Genomic DNA, 8,143 nt, shown 5'->3' with positions numbered 1-8,143 from the left:
AGATGTTCATCGATGATAACTAATCGGTCTCACGTGATGATCGGACACGGCCTAGTTGACTCGGATCATGTATCACTTAGATGACTAGAGGGATGTCTATCTAAGTGGGAGTTCATTAAATAATCAGATGAACTTAATTATCATGAACATAGTCAAAAGGTCTTTGCAAATTATGGCGTAGCTTACGCTTTGGTTCTACTGTTTAAGATATGATCCTAGAGAAAATTTAGTTGAAAGTTGATAGTAGAAATTATGTGGACTGGGTCCGTAAACTGAGGATTATCCTCATTGCTGCGCAGAAGGCTTATGTCCTTAATGCACCGCTCGGTGTGCTGAACCTCGAGCGTCGTCTGTGGATGTTGCTGTTGGGGACCGTTGCAGAAATTAAAAATTTTCTACGCATCACCAAGAACAATCTATGGAGTCTTCTAGCAACGAGAGGGAAAAGAGTGCATCTACATACCCTTGTAGATCGCGAGAGGAAGCATTCAAGTGAACGGGGTTGATGGAGTCGTACTCGTCGTGATCCAAATCACCGATGACCGAGCGCCAAACGGACGGCACCTCCGCGTTCAACACACGTACGGTTGGGGAAGACGTCTCTTCCTTCTTGATCCAGCAAGGGGGAGGGAGAGGTTGATGGAGATCCAGCAGCACGACGGCGTGGTGGTGGAAGCAGCGGGGATCTCGGCAGGGCTTCGCCAAGCTCAGCGAGAGGGAGAGGTGTCACGGGAGGGAGAGGGAGGCGCCAGGGGCTTGGGTGCGGCTGCCCTCCCTCCCCCCTCTTTATATAGGGGTCCAGGGGGGCGCCGACCCCCAGAGATCCCATCTCAAGGGGGGGCGGCGGCCAAGGGGGGGGACTTGCCCCCCAAGTCAAGTGCGGCGCCCCCCCACCCCTAGGGTTTCCAACCCTAGGCGCAGGGGAGGCCCAAGGGGGGCGCACCAGCCCACCAGGGGCTGGTTCCCTTCCCCACTTCAGCCCATGGGGCCCTCCGGGATAGGTGGCCCCACTCGGTAGACCCCAGGGACCCTTCCGGTGGTCCCGGTACAATACCGATGACCCCCGAAACTTTCTCGGTGGCCGAAACTGGACTTCCTATATATAATTCTTCACCTCCGGACCATTCCGGAACTCCTCGTGACGTCCGGGATCTCATCCGGGACTCTGAACAACTTTCGGGTTACCGCATACTAGTATCTCTACAACCCTAGCGTCACCGAACCTTAAGTGTGTAGACCCTACGGGTTCGGGAGACATGCAGACATGACCGAGACGACTCTCCGGTCAATAACCAACAGCGGGATCTGGATACCCATGTTGTCTCCCACATGTTCCACGATGATCTCATCGGATGAACCACGATGTCGAGGATTCAATCAATCCCGTATACAATTCCCTTTGTCAATCGGTACGTTACTTGCCCGAGATTCGATCGTTGGTATCCCAATACCTTGTTCAATCTCGTTACCGGCAAGTCACTTTACTCGTACCGTAATGCATGATCCCGTGACCAAACACTTGGTCACATTGAGCTCATTATGATGATGCATTACCGAGTGGGCCCAGAGATACCTCTCCGTCATACGGAGTGACAAATCCCAGTCTCGATTCGTGCCAACCCAACAGACACTTTCGGAGATACCCGTAGTGCACCTTTATAGCCACCCAGTTACGTTGTGACGTTTGGCACACCCAAAGCACTCCTATGGTATCCGGGAGTTGCACAATCTCATGGTCTAAGGAAATGATACTTGACATTTGGAAAAGCTCTAGCAAACGAACTACACGATCTTGTGCTATGCTTAGGATTGGGTCTTGTCCATCATTTCATTCTCCTAATGATGTGATCCCGTTATCAATGACATCCAATGTCCGTAGTCAGGAAACCATGACTATCTGTTGATCAACGAGCTAGTCAACTAGAGGCTCACTAGGGACATGTTGTGGTCTATGTATTCACACATGTATTACGATTTCCGGATAACACAATTATAGCATGAACAATAGACAATTATCATGAACAAGGAAATATAATAATAACCATTTTATTATTGCCTCTAGGGCATATTTCCAACAGTCTCCCACTTGCACTAGAGTCAATAATCTAGTTACATTGTGATGAATCGAACACCCATAGAGTTCTGGTGCTGATCATGTTTTGCTCTAGGGAGAGGTTTAGTCAACGGATCTGCTACATTCAGGTCCGTATGTACTTTACAAATATCTATGTCTCCATTTTGAACATTTTCACGAATGGAGTTGAAGCGACGCTTGATATGCCTGGTCTTCCTGTGAAACCTGGGCTCCTTGGCAAGGGCAATAGCTCCAGTGTTGTCACGGAAGAGAGTTATCGGGCCCGACGCATTGGGAATAACTCCTAGGTCGGTAATGAACTCCTTCACCCAGATTGCTTCTTGTGCTGCCTTTGAGGCCGCCATGTATTCCGCTTCACATGTAGATCCCGCCACAACGCTTTGCTTGCAACTGCACCAGCTTACTGCCCCACCATTCAAAATATACACGTATCCGGTTTGTGACTTAGAGTCATCCAGATCTGTGTTGAAGCTAGCATTGATGTAACCCTTTAGGACGAGCTCTTCGTCACCTCCATAAACGAGAAACATATCCTTAGTCCTCTTCAGGTACTTCAGGATATTCTTGACCGCTGTCTAGTGTTCCATGCCGGGATTACTTTGGTACCTTCCTACCAAACTTACGGCAAGGTTTACATCAGGTCTGGTACACAGCATGGCATACATAATAGACCCTATGGCCGAGGCATAGGGGACGCCACTCATCTTTTCTCTATCTTCTGCCGTGGTCGGGCATTGAGCCGTGCTCAATTGCACACCTTGCAATACAGGCAAGAACCCCTTCTTGGACTGATCCATATTGAACTTCTTCAATATCTTGTCAAGGTACGTACTTTGTGAAAGACCAATGAGGCGTCTTGATCTATCTCTATAGATCTTGATGCCTAATATATAAGCAGCTTCTCCAAGGTCCTTCATTGAAAAACACTTGTTCAAGTAGGCCTTTATGCTTCCCAAGAATTCTATATCATTTCCCATCAACAATATGTCATCCACATATAATATGAGAAATGCTACAGAGCTCCCACTCACTTTCTTGTAAACACAGGCTTCTCCATAAGTCTGTGTAAACCCAAACGCTTTGATCATCTCATCAAATCGAATGTTCCAACTCCGAGATGCTTGCACCAGCCCATAGATGGAGCGCTGGAGCTTGCATACCTTGTTAGCATTCTTAGGATCGACAAAACCTTCTGGCTGCATCATATACAATTCTTCCTTAAGAAAGCCATTAAGGAATGTCGTTTTGACGTCCATTTGCCATATCTCATAATCATAGAATGCGGCAATTGCTAACATGATTCGGACGGACTTCAGCTTTGCTACGGGTGAGAAAGTCTCATCGTAGTCAACCCCTTGAACTTGTCGATAACCCTTAGCGACAAGTCGAGCCTTATAGATGGTCACATTACCACCCGCGTCTGTCTTCTTCTTAAAGATCCATTTATTTTCTATGGATCGCCGATCATCGGGCAAGTCAGTCAAAGTCCATACTTCGTTTTCATGCATGGATCCTATCTCGGATTTCATGGCTTCTAGCCATTTGTCGGAATCTGGGCCCGCCATTGCTTCTTCATAGTTCGAAGGTTCACCGTTGTCCAACAACATGATTTCCATGACAGGGTTGCCGTACCACTCTGGTGCGGAACGTGTCCTTGTGGACCTACGAAGTTCAGTGGTAACTTGATCATGATCGTCATCATTAACTTCCTCTCTAGTCGGTGCAGGCACCACAGAAACATTTTCTTGTGCTGCGCTACTTTCTGGTTGAGAGGGGTCACCTCATCAAGTTCCACTTTCCTCCCACTTACTTCTTTCGAGAGAAACTCTTTCTCCAGAAAGGACCCGTTCTTGGCAACGAAGATCTTGCCTTCGGATCTGAGGTAGAAGGTATACCCAATGGTTTCCTTAGGGTATCCTATGAAGACGCATTTTTCCGACTTGGGTTCGAGCTTTTCAGGTTGAAGTTTCTTGACATAAGCATCGCATCCCTAAACTTTAAGAAACGACAGCTTAGGTTTCTTCCCAAACCATAATTCATACGGTGTCGTCTCAACGGATTTCGACGGAGCCCTATTTAAAGTGAATGCGGCAGTCTCTAAAGCATAGCCCCAAAATGAGAGCGGTAGATCGGTAAGAGACATCATAGATCGCACCATATCCAATAGAGTGCGATTACGACGTTCGGACACACCATTTCACTGAGGTGTTCCAGGCGGCGTGACTTGTGAAACTATTCCACATTTCCTTAAGTGTGTGCCAAATTCGTGACTCAAATATTCCCCTCCACGATCTGATCGTAAGAATTTTATTTTCCTGTCACGTTGATTCTCAACCTCACTCTGAAATTCCTTGAACTTTTCAAAGGTCTCAGACTTGTGTTTCATAAGGTAGACATACCCATATCTACTCAAGTCATCAGTGAGAGTGAGAACATAACGATAGCCACCGCGAGCCTCAACACTCATTGGACCGCACACATCAGTATGTATGATTTCCAATAAGTTGGTTGCTCGCTCCATTGTTCCGGAAAACGGAGTCTTGGTCATCTTACCCATGAGGCATGGTTCGCACGTGTCAAATGATTCGTAATCAAGAGACTCTAAAAGTCCATCAGCATGGAGCTTCTTCATGCGCTTGACACCAATGTGACCAAGACGGCAGTGCCACAAGTATGTGGGACTATCATTATCAACCTTACATCTTTTGGTACTCACACTATGAATACGTGTAACACTACGTTCGAGATTCATGAAGAATAAACCATTAACCAGCGGGGCATGACCATAAAACATATCTCTCATATAAATAGAACAACCATTATTCTCGGATTTAAATGAGTAGCCATCTCAAATTAAACGAGATCCTGATACAATGTTCATGCTCAAAGCTGGCACTAAATAACAATTATTGAGGTTTAAAACTAATCCCGTAGGTAAATGTAGAGGTAGCGTGCCGACGGCGATCACATTGACCTTGGAACCATTCCCGACGCGCATCGTCACCTCGTCCTTTGCCAGTCTCCGTTTATTCCGCAGCTCCTGCTTTGAGTTACAAATATGAGCAACCACACCGGTATCAAATACCCAGGAGCTACTACGAGTGCTGGTAAGGTACACATCAATAACATGTATATCACATATACCTTTGGTGTTGCCGGCCTTCTTGTCCGCTAAGTACTTGGGGCAGTTCCGCTTCCAGTGACCACTTCCCTTGCAATAAAAGCACTCAGTCTCAGGCTTGGGTCCATTCTTTGGCTTCTTCCCGGCAACTGGCTTACCGGGCGCGGCAACTCCCTTGCCGTCCTTCTTGAAGTTCTTCTTAACCTTGCCTTTCTTGAACTTAGTGGTTTTATTCACCATCAACACTTGATGTTCCTTTTTGATCTCCACCTCCGCTGATTTCAGCATTGAATATACCTCAGGAATGGTCTTTTCCATCCCCTGCATACTGAAGTTCATCACAAAGCTCTTGTAGCTCGGTGGAAGCGACTGAAGGATTCTGTCAATGACCGCGTCATCCGGGAGATTAACTCCCAGCTGAGTCAAGCGGTTGTGTAACCCAGACATTTTGAGTATGTGCTCACTGACAGAACTATTTTCCTCCATCTTACAACTGAAGAACTTGTCGGAGACTTCATATCTCTCGACCCGGGCATGAGCTTGGAAAACCATTTTCAGCTCTTCCAACATCTCATATGCTCCGTGTTGCTCAAAATGCTTTTGGAGCCCCGGTTCTAAGCTGTAAAGCATGCCGCACTGAACGAGGGAGTAATCATCAGCACGCTGCTGCCAAGCGTTCATAACGTCTTGGTTCTCTGGGATGGGTGCGTCACCTAGCGGTGCTTCTAGGACATAATCTTTCTTGGCAGCTATGAGGATGATCCTCAGGTTCCGGACCCAGTCCGTATAGTTGCTGCCATCATCTTTCAGCTTGGTTTTCTCTAGGAACGCGTTGAAGTTGAGGGCAACGTGGGCCATTTGATCTACAAGACATATTGTAAAGATTTTAGACTAAGTTCATGATAATTAAGTTCATCTAATCAAATTATTCAATGAACTCCCACTCAGATAGACATCCCTCTAGTCATCTAAGTGAAACATGATCCGAGTCAACTAGGCCATGTCCGATCATCACGTGAGACGGACTAGTCAAGATCGGTGAACATCTTCATGTTGATCGTATCTTCTATACGACTCATGCTCGACCTTTCGGTCTTCCGTGTTCCGAGGCCATGTCTGTACATGCTAGGCTCGTCAAGTCAACCTAAGTGTATTGCGTGTGTAAATCTGGCTTACACCTGTTGTATTCGAACGTTAGAATCTATCACACCCGATCATCACGTGGTGCTTCGAAACAATGAACCTTCGCAACGGTGCACAGTTAGGGGGAACACTTTCTTGAAATTATTGCGAGGGATCATCTTATTTAAGCTACCGTCGTTCTAAGCAAATAAGATGTAAAACATGATAAACATCACATGCAATCAAATAGTGACATGATATGGCCAATATCATTTTGCTCCTTTTGATCTCCATCTTCGGGGCGCCATGATCATCTTCGTCACCGGCATGACACCATGATCTCCATCATCGTGTCTTCATGAAGTTGTCACGCCAACGATTACTTCTACTTCTATGGCTAACGTGTTTAGCAATAAAGTAAAGTAATTTACATGGCGTTATTCAATGACATGCAGGTCATACAAAAATAAAGACAACTCCTATGGCTCCTGCCGGTTGTCATACTTATCGACATGCAAGTCGTGATTCCTATTACAAGAACATGATCAAACTCATACATCACATATATTCCATTCATCACATCCTTTTGGCCATATCACATCACAAGGCATATGCTGCAAAAACAAGTTAGACGTCCTCTAATTGTTGTTGCATGTTTTTACGTGGCTTCTATAGGTTTCTAGCAAGAACGTTTCTTACCTACGTAAAACTACAACGTGATATGCCAACTTCTATTTACCCTTCATAAGGACCCTTTTCATCGAATCCGATTCGACTAAAGTGGGAGAGACAGAGACCCGCTAGCCACCTTATGCAACTAGTGCATGTCAGTCGGTGGAACCTGTCTCACGTAAGCGTACGTGTAAGGTCGGTCCGGGCCGCTTCATCCCACGATGCCGCCGAAACAAGATAAGACTAGTAGTGGCAAGAAAGTTGACAACATCTACGCCCACAACAAGTTTGTGTTCTACTCGTGCATAGAAACTACGCATAGACCTAGCTCATGATGCCACTCTTGGGGACCGCTGCAGAAATTAAAAAATTTCTACGCATCACCAAGAACAATCTATGGAGTCTTCTAGCAACGAGAGGGAAAAGAGTGCATCTACATACCCTTGTAGATCGTGAGCGAAAGCGTTCAAGTGAACGGGGTTGATGGAGTCGTACTCGTCGTGATCCAAATCACCGATGACCGAGCGCCGAACGGACGGCACCTCCGCGTTCAACACACGTACGGTTGGGGAAGACGTCTCCTCCTTCTTGATCCAGCAAGGGGGAGGGACAGGTTGATGGAGATCCAGCAGCACGACGGCGTGGTGGTGGAAGCAGCGGGGATCTCGGCAGGGCTTCGCCAAGCTCAGCGAGAGGGAGAGGTGTCACGGGAGGGAGAGGGAGGCGCCAGGGGCTTGGGTGCGGCTGCCCTCCCTCCCCTCCTCTTTATATAGGGGTCTAGGGGGGGCGCCGGCCCCAGAGATCCCATCTCAAGGGGGGCGGCGGCCAAGGGGGGGGACTTGCCCCCCAAGTCAAGTGCGGCGCCCCCCACCCCTAGGGTTTCCAACCCTAGGCGCAGGGGAGGCCCCAGGGGGGCGCACCAGCCCACCAGGGGCTGGTTCCCTTCCCCACTTCAGCCCATGGGGCCCTCCGGGATAGGTGGCCCCACCCGGTGGACCCCCGGGACCCTTCCGGTGGTCCCGGTACAATACCGGTGACCCCCGAAACTTTCCCGGTGGCCGAAACTGGACTTCCTATATATAATTCTTCACCTCCGGACCATTCCGGAACTCCTCGTGACGTCCGGGATCTCA

This window comes from Aegilops tauschii, chromosome 5, assembly GCF_002575655.3.
Source record: "Aegilops tauschii subsp. strangulata cultivar AL8/78 chromosome 5, Aet v6.0, whole genome shotgun sequence".
NCBI lineage: Eukaryota > Viridiplantae > Streptophyta > Magnoliopsida > Poales > Poaceae > Aegilops > Aegilops tauschii.
This window is presented reverse-complemented; position numbering follows the sequence as displayed.